General features: G+C 34.5%; 1 non-coding gene across 1 annotated transcript; it reads left to right on the top strand.

Moving 5' to 3' along the window:
* The first annotated feature begins 4,924 nt into the window (after nt 1-4,924).
* TRNAS-GCU (transfer RNA serine (anticodon GCU)) lies at nt 4,925-5,006 on the top strand. Its single transcript has one exon. It is a non-coding gene; the product is annotated as a tRNA-Ser (tRNA).
* The last annotated feature ends 7,460 nt before the right edge of the window (nt 5,007-12,466 follow it).

Below are 12,466 nucleotides of genomic sequence, written 5' to 3'. Positions count from 1 at the left end.
AAGTTTCAAATTGCAAGTACTTGGTTACATGATAGTTGGCATTGGCCAAGTCCTTTTTGCATAGGAATGTTGCCTAAATTCTAAGTCCAATTTTCCAAGATCAAGTCAACAGTCCACAGAAAAGTTTTTTAGGGTTTTTTGTTATTATTATGTACATTAATGGTCAATGACCAAACAAACAAACAAAATATACACAAACAAGATATATCACACAATATGGTCCAAATGGAAAAAGTGAAAATGGCACTAACATAAACAATTAGAATGGTATGAATAATGGCAAATGAATAGAGCTTAAGATTAAATGGCATTAAAATAAAGGACTTGAAATTAAATGTTAGTTGTTAATGAGTTAGAAGTTAGTATTGTTTTGCTTTTTCTTTTTTTTTTTAAGTCATTCTTTGGAGAACACTCAACCCACTTATCACAAGCATGAATCCTTGAACCAAGACATCTTCCAAAGGAAGGAAAAAATGCCAAGTTTCCACACAATACCATGAAAGAGGGGAGACTTACAATATCACTAACTAGAATGCTATGCCTTTTGTGTCAAAAATTTAGCGCTATGTTAAGCAATCGTAATTGGACTTATGTAGAAGTCATAACTATTTGAGACCGAACAATAGAGTTTTGGTGTTAATGTATGTTAGAGACATAGTATAATGGACTATGCTCATGAAACATACCACACACAAAAAGAATATGCAAAAGAGGTGACCTAAATTTCATCCATACTTATGTTGATTTTGCAATCAACTAGCCTTAGGATTTAGAGATATCATAGGCCAAATGAAATGGATGCATAAAGAAGGGGAATTAGATGAAGAGGGAGGGGAATGGATCATAACTCAAATTGATCAAAGGAGGACTTTTACCAAATTAATATCATTAATTCATTTTGGGAGATGGAATATACATTCCATCAATCCCATAAATCCAATGATATTAACCTAGCAAAGTCAAATCAACCTTGACTAAGGCCCAACAACACAAGTCAAACTTACGCAAACCATCACAAGAGGTCAACACAATTATTTGGCATTTATTCAATTTAAAAATACTAAAATAATTCATTTAAGTTAAATATGGTTTTTCAAATTCCTAAAACCTTATCAAAACACCAAAGAAATAGCCATGATATTTATCATAGGTCAAACAAGGTCAATGGACCTTGGAGAAATTTTTTTAGAATTTTTAAAGACTTAAAAGTATTTTTAAACAATTAAAAATAATCACAAAATCAATTAAATCATGTAAAATATTAATAATTATCCAAAAAATAATTTTAATTCAGAATATGAAATAGGAATTTATTTAAATTTTTTTGGTGAAACTCTCATATTTTTTGGATCAATATTAAAATTAATATGAATTAATGAAAATCAAATGAATTAAAACAAATTAGAAAATCAAAAAAACGTGAGCCACTTGATCTCCCTCATTAATTGAGGTGACAGATCTAATGGACACAAATGCGCGTTCCATGGTGGAACTTAGTCAGCGCGCCACACGCGTGGTAATCAAAACCAATGCCTAAGATAAAAACAATTTAAGTGGATCCTGTGGCTGGGAGACGTGCCAACACACCGCCGGAGCCAGAGCTCCGGTCTTCTTCTCCGGTGGACCTCACCGGACTGGTCCACCCTCAACCATCACCAAAATAAAAAAGAGGACATGATCTGAAAGAAAAAATGGCGTAGAGCACGAATCTGACCTCAATTTCAACTAACTCCAAATATATAAAAAGATATGAGGAGTTGAATTTTGAGGTGTGACAACTGAGTTGCTTCGATTTGACCTCAAAGCAACTCAATCTTCTTGCTTACATTGGTAGGACTTCAGACAACCAAAGATTCAAGAGAATTTATGAGAATTAAGTGAGAATCGAAGAGAAGAAGTTTTCTGAAATTTACCTTCAATGCTGTGCAGAAATGGATCTTGCTTGCTTCAACCTTGACCTGATCACACTTGAGAAGCTTGCAGGAGAGGTTTGGCAATGGTACAAAGCTTTGGATCCTGGAGTTTCTGAATCTCTAAACAGTGAGATTCAAACTCAACTTTCAAGTTGAAAATTCTCAGGTTTTCCTTTGAATGGTGAGGGTTTCAATTGGGGGGCAAAGCTGGCGCGCACGGTCTCTTTGAATTGATCTCCAAGGGCTTGTATTTATAGCAATTGAGACTGATATTTGCACACTTGAAAAATTGCTAAATTTGGACATTTCATGCACAAGCTTGCATGGGCGTGTACAGGCCCATGAAGCAATCCAATTTGATCCATGTACAATCATTATGAATTTCAAATGAGGCTTAGATGTCAAGGCAATGTGAAATGTGATTTTTGGCATTTGATTTCTTCCAATCATGCAGCTCTGTTAAAGCCATGCATAGACCTAGCAAACTTTGTCCAAAATGCATGAAATTGGGTTCTTTGAAAAGCTTAGATCAAGGGGAACAAGTTTGATGTTGAACACTTTTTCATTTGGAACTTAGATCATGGTGAATTTGAGGTGGAAGTTTGGAAATTTCAACATGTTAAAATTTTTTCTAAGTGTCAAGCCATATATCTCAATATTCCACCTTGCTTAACTTTTTATGTGAGCTTCAAATGAGAAAAGTGTCTTTAATAAAGTTGTAGCTCTTTCAAATACCTTCAAAATTGTCACCAATGTCATGTCATTTGGATTTATAATGATAGAGTTATGCATTTTTGAAGTTTGGAAAAATCACTTGTTCAATTGTATAGGTCAAAAATGACCTATAATGTATCCTCATATCACATGCTCATAAAAGTTGAATTAAATCTTACTCCAAACATAAAAGTTGAAGTAGACATCTTTAATTTGATTGTGCAACTTGGAAATATTTCATATTATAAAAATTGAGCAAGTTATGGCCTTGGTTACCTACAAAGAATTGGAACAAAAAAAAGCGAGATATCATGTAAGTTAAGAAAACAATGTGTTCCTAATCGGAAACTTCTCCAAAGTGAGTCTCATGAAAATCTTCGAAAAAATGCTTATAAGTTGTACGGTCGAGGTCAAATACTTGTTCGATGTTAGTTATCAGAGTGGGGTGAAAGGTTTCACTATTGGGGCGAAGATCTGTTATCGCAGCTATGTCAAATAGAATGGAAGTCACGTCACCATTCTGCAATCATTTGGAAAGTGTTGGTAGAACCTTCTGATAAGAGAAGGACGCGATGAGCATGTTAGGATTAAACGTAAGACTCAATATTGATATATGAACCAAGTCATAAATCCATTGATCCTTCTAGAGCTGTGCTTTTTTCTTCTCTATTTTATCTAGCCATGCAGTGTAGCCCTCAATCTTTGGAGAAGGGAAAGCATGGAATACGCGTCTTGCAAAGCTCATGAACCCTAATTCATAAGGTTTATCTATAAATATTCTAGGTTTGTAGCCACGATGTCGAAGTCGACACTTTTAAGTGTTAAGGACTTAAGATATTTCTAAGTCCTATGACTAAGTGATTTGGAAATACATCCACCTTTCGACATAGGCAAGTAATGCCTTCAGAGACGATTATTGCTAGCTATCACCATATTTTGATTAGTTTCAGTAGTTACATCCTTGAATACGGATGGAGGCAAGTTGGAACATGAAGGCATAAGTAGTGGGATACGTGTCAGATTTATAGTGTTTAACTGTGGTCGACAATTTTCTTTGTAATAATATATAATTCAATCTTATGTATTGTAATGTGGGTTGAAAATTCTCATAAGTTTCTCTTTAGAACTAAAGTACCAAACTCACAAAGCGAAATGGTTTGTGAGACATGTGAGTCTGCGTCCACCAATTTAAACTTTATGCAAATCTTTTTGTATTCAAAGCATTTACATTAAATGTCATTTACTTCTTTTACTTTATTTGTCGTTTACTACCTTTATTCAAAGTCTATCTTGCACATTCAATTTGTCGTTATCCAAACGTTTAAATCCAACTCACACCCACTTTTCAGTGTAATTTATCTTTGCAAAAATTGTCTTTGATATTTTTCGAGTTAATCTTTTAAGTAAACTAAACTCGTGATTGTTTACTAAAAACACAAGTAACCAAAAACATGGTTGTGTTCCAATTAAGTGAGATAACACTAGCGCTATAAGCCTAACTAAGACTCTTTTTCTACATTCACACACTAAACATATTGAAATTTAACTTCATTTTCTTATGGATCATGTTGAAAAAGGCGATGTTATTTTTGAATATGTGAACACTAAAAATCAGCTTGCTAATATTTTAACAAAATTGTTGTCCGCAAAACAATTTCAGAAAATTTGTAGGGAATTGGGGATCCTTGATCCTTCTTGGTTTGAATAATAATTGATTCTATTTATCATTTGGTTTTTCTATATATTTTATTATGCACTAACAATTCCTTTTATGTTTGAAAACACTTAGTCAATAATTTGTTGTATGGATCAGATGAATGATTTTATATTTTTTTATTGGTTTAAACTCCTTTTAAAAAGTTTATTTAAAATGATAGGAGAATGAACCGACTAGCCTCAAACAGTTAAAATTTGAGTGGCATGAGATTTAAGTTTAATTATTTTATTTTATTGTAAAATAAATATTTAATAACGATATAACAAAAAACTTATAAGAGTGAAATGTTTAAAATAATTACAAGAACCAATCATGTAATTCATTATTTAAAAAATAAATAACTTTATAGTGATTATTTAATTTAAAAATTGTGTTGTTTAAAGAATAAATAGTTTTCTAGTGATTTAAAAAAAAAGTTGGAGCATGTAACTATTTGTACAAAGTTAGAAATAAGATAGGATACATTTTGTATGATGACATTATCATCTGGCGTAAAACAATAGTATGATAATAGTGCATTTGGGTTTCCAAGCAGTTTTAATAGTGGTAATAATTAGCGCACTAATCGGCATTCAACAGAGTCGCTTTGGCCGAGTGGTTAAGGCGTGTGCCTGCTAAGTACATGGGGTTTCCCCGCGAGAGTTCGAATCTCTCAGGCGACGTATTCTGTTTTTAAATAATTAATTTGTCATTATTTGTACGGTCTTCTTTTCAATTTCTCGCTCGCTCTAATCAATTATTCCGGCAATGACTCTTACGTGTTTTCTCATGCTATTGCCAACTTTAAATTTCTATATTAAATTAATACTACTCTGTTATAATATTTATTTCTTCTCTTTTTCTTTTCTTTTTTGTTTTTAATTTCAAATCTCATTTTATTTTTATTTATAAACTCCCCTAAACATAACAATAATTCTTTCTTTTTTTAATTTCAAATCTCATTTTATTTTTATTTATAAACTCTCCCTTATCAAATATATAATATAATTTATCACAATATATATATATATATATATATATATATATATATATATATATATATATATATATATATATATATATATATATATATATATATATATATATATATATATATATATATATATATATATATATATATCAACCTTTTCTTTTAATCATTTCTCACTTGTATTTTTTTTACTTTGAAGATAATATGTGTCAAGAACATCAAAACAAATTCAAGTCATTATTCAATAATTAAAGACTCCAAACTCAAATTAAAATAAACTCATTCAAAATCTACTATCAAAAGTTCAAAAGAATAACTACAACATCTCATTGATATAATAGAATATGTGTATTATTTGTCTCACATATTTTTAACCATAGTGCTTTGAGAAACATTTTTGAGTTAAGTGATGAAGTTGTTCTGGAAAAGGGCATTATTGGAATTTGTTTGAAGTTCCACATTGCTTAGATTCTCTGACTGTTCGGTGTATAAATATATGAGGGAAACTTCGACACGCCTTAGGGAGTTATGACACGACTATTTCCTATTTCCTAAGGAGTCATGGCATGCCTTTGCACATGCAATTAGGGGTTGTATAAACAATATTATCAATGTCTCCCCTTAGGACGAACCCTCGTGCCACGTAAATGACATACCTTGGGAAACGTTTCATGGGGAGGGTGCCCAACGGAGGACCTATGCCACCTTATTTGGGCCCCATTGTAAATATATCATTACACACTCCCTCAAAAATGATGACTTGTAAAAGACGAAGTGTTTTAAGTTTCCCTTAGTCTGAACTTTGTGGATAGGGGTGAGTCCCCTAGTTAAGGTCGAGTCCCTCAACTGAGTTGACTCCTTTAGTTAGGGGGTGAGTCCCTCAGTTGAGGGCAATTCCCTCAACTGAAGCTACTCCTTTAGTGGGAGGCAAGTCCCTTAGCTTAAGACGACTCCTTTAATGGGTGTGAGTGAAGGAGAATTGTCATCCAAGGCGCAGCGGAATTTCAAATTTCTCCTTTAATGATCCTTACGAATGGGCATGACCAGTGATAGAATCGTTACCTCTTGTGGCGATCACGAACGTTGAACGATGACAACGCCTCTACTCAGTCCACACGAACGGACCCCTTCAATCTCAGTGCTAGCTGCTATGAATGAAGGCTTTGATTGAGAGAGAGAGAAACGAAATGCAAAAGTGTTAATGCTTCTACACAAGGGTTCTATTTATAGAACCACTTGTGTGAGCTTCAAGCTAAAAAGCCCACTTAAGTATATTTTGGCTCATATCTTATAATATGCCCAAAATCACTTAAGCGTGTGGTACCTTACCATATTTCGTATTCCACTTAAGTGCACCATACCTTACAGTGTTCCTTAGTTACTCTATCTCTCATCAATTCGCCCTTTATGTGTGACCCTGTAGGTTTTCGCGACGTTGGCAATTATATTAAATCACGCATTTAACATAATAAACAGTGAGCGGTATCTAGCAACACATCACTGCCACCTAAGACACGAAAATGTCATGTGATATGACAAAACCTTCTGTGATAATAATTATGTGTATAATTACCCTTTTGCCCTTATGTCTATATTGAACACAAGGTATAGACCGTGTCATCCTTGTCCAGTTCAATATTGGGCCCATAGACATTTATCCTGTTACGCAGGATGGACAAATTCCATCTAGGTCACTCATGTCCCTCAGCATGCTTCGTGGAGTACCCATCAACTGTCTTTATGGTTGTCCAGTTACGGACAACGTTTGATCAGCAATAAAGCACTCTGTAAGACCCCAATTTTGGCCCTAAGATCCCTCATGACATCATATCATATCATACCATTGCTTCAAGGATCTTTGTGCCTTCCTTCCTTGTGGGTGGGTTATCTTTTGAGAGTGGTTCTTGATCACCAAGCATGTTTTGCATATGTATATCATTGCTTTTCATTTGTTCACTAACCAAAAGTACAAAAATATGTCATCTAACCTTGTTACTTGCAGATGAAGCAACACTAGGTCAAGACAGTCAAAGGCAAGCATTGAGCCAATAGATGGTGGCCATTCTGAGAATTTGGGCACCATGATCATTCACAAGAGTTCATATGAACCATGGCATCATTTTGGATCAAGATCTCAAGTGGAAGAGGCTTGGATTTCATCTGAGCACAGCCAGGTCAACTGAAACCCTAGAAAAGTCAATACAAGTCAACTGTGTTTTCAATCATGGATTTGAAGGTGGGAGATGGTTAGAAAGGCCTCATTCATGTCCATACAAGTCTCATTTGACATGTCAAACATCAACATTGAAGGATTTGAGGTCAGATGAAAAGTTTCCAAAAATAGTAAGTGACCTGTAATTTCAAATTGCCAAAAATGGAAAGGTCTTCTCCTCAAGTTTACATCATCAAGCAAGCTTCAAATGAAATTTTGTCCAACATGAAAGTTGAATATCTTTCTCTCACCTTTCCAAAAAGTCCAAGAACATGAAATTCTCATGTGTGGTTAAGGAATTATGGATCAATCATTGCCAAGAAATTTTGAACTTCAAGAAGGCATAACTTTTGCACCAAAAGGCCAAATGGAGTGGTTCTTTTTGGAACATTTCTCTCTTGATCTCTACTATCATAATCATGCATTACATTTCATCAATTCTCATCACAAATTTTTGGCATTTTCACTTGAATTCCATTTTGAATTTTGGAGGGAAAGTAGCAATTTGAAAAATATGCATTATTTTCAATTCCAACCAATTTCATTTGCATCCAAACAGATTTTGAAACTCATTTCATGCCAAACTCGGTCACTATTCTATTGCCATGCACATGTGAGGGTGTTTTGGCCAATTTGTATAACACTTCATTTCGCTTAATCGATTTTGCATTAGCCTAATCATGATTAACTAGCTTCATTAGCAGATGGTATATAACCCTAATCCTAACAGAAAATCATAACAACACTTCACAAATTCCAGATCTGAAAAACTCTCTCTCAATTTTCTCTCAATTTTTTCATCGATTTTCTTCATATCTTTTGCATTGTTCTTGGTTTGTTCATCATCTCCAAGCATAATTGAAGATTGTTGAAGCAAGATCTTGAAGAATTCAAGCTGAATCGTGGACTGTTGAACCTTGCATCATCCATGGCAACTGAAATTTCTGGACGAATCAAGCACGACTGAGCTGTTCTTCTTCATCCTTTCACCTATTCAAGCAGTGTAGAGCATCTGTTTCATATTTCCAGGACCTGAATTGCACAAATCCAACTCTGCATCTTCATTGAGGTTAGATTTCGAATGCTCCAATTCTTGAAATAATCATGTGCTTATTGTAGATCTTTGATCACTGGTTATGCTGAGCTTTGGATCTCTTATTTTCATGCAGTAATGAATTAGTTATAGCAATTTGAAGTTTGGCATGTGAAACTTGTTGTGCTCGATTCGTTTGATACAGTTAGGATTAGGTTAAATTAATGCTGGATTGATGATGTATGTTGAAGGATGAATCGATTGATATATGTTTGGTGAATTTCTGTGCATGTTTGTTCTTGATGATGATGAACACGATGAACTGTATGAGCTTGCTAGGGTTTATGATTCCATAACGTATTTGATCCATTTTCCCGTGTGTTTGCATGTGTTTGGGTGTTAGTACTCATGTGTTGGTCCAAGTGTCGGCTTCTCATTGGCCAGCGTTTCAATTAAATGAAACGCGGCGTTTAACCTGGCGCCACTTTCAAATTTATACACGGTTCGAATCTGAGCCAAGGCATTTCCAATAATTGGCTTTTGCATTTTATTCACTTATGCCTTCCATGTTCATGTATGCTCATTCATTCATTTTTAATTTTTTCTCTTCATTCAAAAATCCATAACTCCATAAATAATGATCCAAATCACATGAGATTTCTTACACCTTGTTCTTCATGATGTCTTCTATTTTTTGGATATTTTTACAGAATTTGTGCTCGGTTGGATTTTTAATTTGCCTAGGGTTTGTTCATGCATATGCTATCTTGCACCTTCCTTGCTATTTTGGTTGTGAAATGATGATGGTTAATCCAATGAATGTGAAAATTGACATGCTTAAACTAGACATCCTAATTGACATTTTGGTATTGAGTTTGCATTTTTCTCATTTCTGGATGTTGAGTTATGATCTGATTAATGTAGGTGTGATAATGTGTGTCACACCTTGGCTTGCCTAAATTGTTGATTTTATTTACCATGCCAAATAAATGCCAAATGATGTGAATTTTTGCATAATGCTACTTCTGGATGTTAGGATTGATCATGAATTTTTGTAGAATTTTAGATCCATTTCCAATTTGTTTGATATTTTCCTTGCTGGTTGGTCATGTTTGGACTTTTGATGAGTGTTGAACTTCCATGATTTGTGAAATGCTTATGCCTTATCATATGAGCTTGAAATTTTGCACATGTTTTATAGACAAATTGAAGTTTGTCTTGGCTTTGGTTTGAGTCATTTATCACTTGTCATCTCTGTTTTAGGATTGCCTTAAGTTGATGTATCAATTTGTGCCTCCTTTGAGCTTGTTTATGCTTACTTTGACTTGATGAATTTATTTTCCATGCTTATACTTGTCCAAATGCCTTGATTTTTGGTATGATGATCATTTGATATGTTCTGTTTAGCCATGATTTTTCTTGAGATTTATTGAACCATTTTTGAGTTGATGTGGATTGGTTCATTCTGTTTACTTCAATGAGCTTTCAACTTGCATACTTTGACATGCTTTGTTTGTGAAATGAAATTGGTTGATGCTATTGATATGAGACCACTTGGATATTGTTCTTGATTGATTAATATTGATTCATGTCAATTTTCATGTTCTGTTTTAAATTCTTTCTCCTTCTTTGACCCTAGGCCTTGTCCTAGTGGTTTGCTTCTCCTGTTTGAGTTTGTTTTCAGGATAATAAGCATATGGCCTTGAGGAGTTTGATTCATTTGCTCATTTGGATTGATATTTGATTGATGTTGATTAACATTAAGTTGTTTTGTAGGTGGATTATCTCCTTTGAGTTGAGCTTGTGCTTTGCTTGATGCATTGTTTGTGTACAGTTGACTGTCTGTTGTCTGTTGACTTTCTTTTTTGAGTTGTATACTGATTGTGTTGGATTGTTTTCAGGTACCTTAGTTGCTATAGTTCATTGTGAACTTGATTTTGATTTGCTTGATAGCTTGAGCATTGAGGTATAATGTCTCTAACTCCATGTAGTCTGGAAGACCTGGCTTGTTACTTGGCCAGGCACCTGTCTGAAGTCCTCCTTAAGAGGCAATGCTTGTGATCATTTATCTTTGTCCCCAAGCTGGAAAAGCCCTTTTGATAAGGCAATTGGTAGATAAAAGAGATGTGTAGTCCATCTCCTACTATTCTGTGTGTCATCCCTTTTCTCACATTACATGTTGTAGCATTGTGGATCTTAACCCAAGATCTATAGAGTCATTAACTTGTGGAGAGAGTTCCAACTTTCTGAACTCCCACACCTTCTGATATTCAAAGCTCTCCCAGGCCAGGGATAAGAGCAATGAGGCACACCCCTCATATCCTTTTCATCTGCTTCACCTTAACTCTCAATGTTAAGGTTAAGAGCACCATTTACCCCATTCCAGTTGACTTTCAAGTCTAACCCTTGCTTGAGCCTAATTGCTTGTATATAGTGTGTGCTAACTGAATCATTGATTGCTTATTGGTTCATCGTACATGTTTGATTGTGTGCCTTTGTGCATTTATCATCATTAATTGTTCATTATTGCATGATCATCATTTCATATCTTTGTGACACATCTTTGTTGATCCATTGAGGACAATTGTAAGTCCATTCATTGGCCATTGTTCCCATGATTTGGAAGGGATTGAGTATAAGACCATTTCATTGGCCACTTATGTCCTCTTTGCTTATTGCTTTTGTTTGTTTGTTGTATGTGAGGATTCAATTGTAAGCCCATGTTGTTGGCATTTGTATTCCTATGATCATCCTTTGGAGATTAGAGTAAGCCCAGATAGATTGGCATCTGATATCCATGTTTTGTTTTGTTTTGGAGATTAGAGTAAGCCCAGATAGATTGGCATCTGATATCCATGTTTTGTTTTATTTTAGGTGATTGGAATAAGTCCATTTATTGGCATCCGATATCCACCCTTTTGTTTTGTTTTGCTTTAGGAGATTGGAATAAGTCCATTTATTGGCATCTGATATCCGTGTTTGTTTTAGGAGACTGGTGTAAATCCATTGATTGGTATCCGGTATCCACCTTGTTTGTGAGATTGGTGTAAGTCCAGCAATTGGCATCCGGTATCATTTGTTTTGCTTATTTGTTATTGCTCATTTGCTTATTCCTAAGGACACACTTGAATCATCTTCTATATGATTTCAAGAGGTGAACCTTTCTAAGAAGTTTTACACTCCTTCATCCACATCCTTTTGTTTCCAAAACTCCCTTTTCACATTGTTAATTCAAAAACTTTAATACTATTGTGCAAACATCTTCATGTCTTTTCAAATTAGAAACCTGGACCCTAAGTCCTTGACTTTTCAAACTCCATTTCTATACACTTCTTTGAATTGAATCTTAATCATACTTTGACCATATTTTGTGAATACTCATAATCAATTAACTTCACTCATTCAATTGTTTTGTGGCTTTGTCCATTGTTGATATGTTTTCATACATTAGCCATAGGTTTCAATTCTCATAGTGGTTGATGTAAATCTCACCACATCCTTAGTGAGCTGATTGTAAGTCTTCCATACTTATTATGGGGTTAACCCCTCACTAGTATGTTGAAGCTATCCTCGCATGGTGGATTGTTGGTCTTGGTTGAGTTTTCTCCCATTGATAATGAAAAGCCTTAGTGCTCTTGTTTTAACATGAACCCAGTCATATTTTGGAAATCTTTTAGCCGAACTACGGCGTTTTGATCCTTACCTTTCATGGAAGGTACGTAGGCAACGGGTTCATCCGTTCAAACACAAAAATAATAAATTGTATATTCTTTTCTCATCTTCCCAATCATGTTTGCACAATATGTCATAAACAAATAAACTTTTTTATACAACAAGTGTGAAAAGGGCTCCCTAGGAGTACCTAGGACGTTTTGGGTGCCTAACACCTTCCCATTGCGTAATTAAC

This window comes from Lathyrus oleraceus, chromosome 7, assembly GCF_024323335.1.
Source record: "Lathyrus oleraceus cultivar Zhongwan6 chromosome 7, CAAS_Psat_ZW6_1.0, whole genome shotgun sequence".
NCBI lineage: Eukaryota > Viridiplantae > Streptophyta > Magnoliopsida > Fabales > Fabaceae > Lathyrus > Lathyrus oleraceus.
This window is presented reverse-complemented; position numbering and strand designations above follow the sequence as displayed.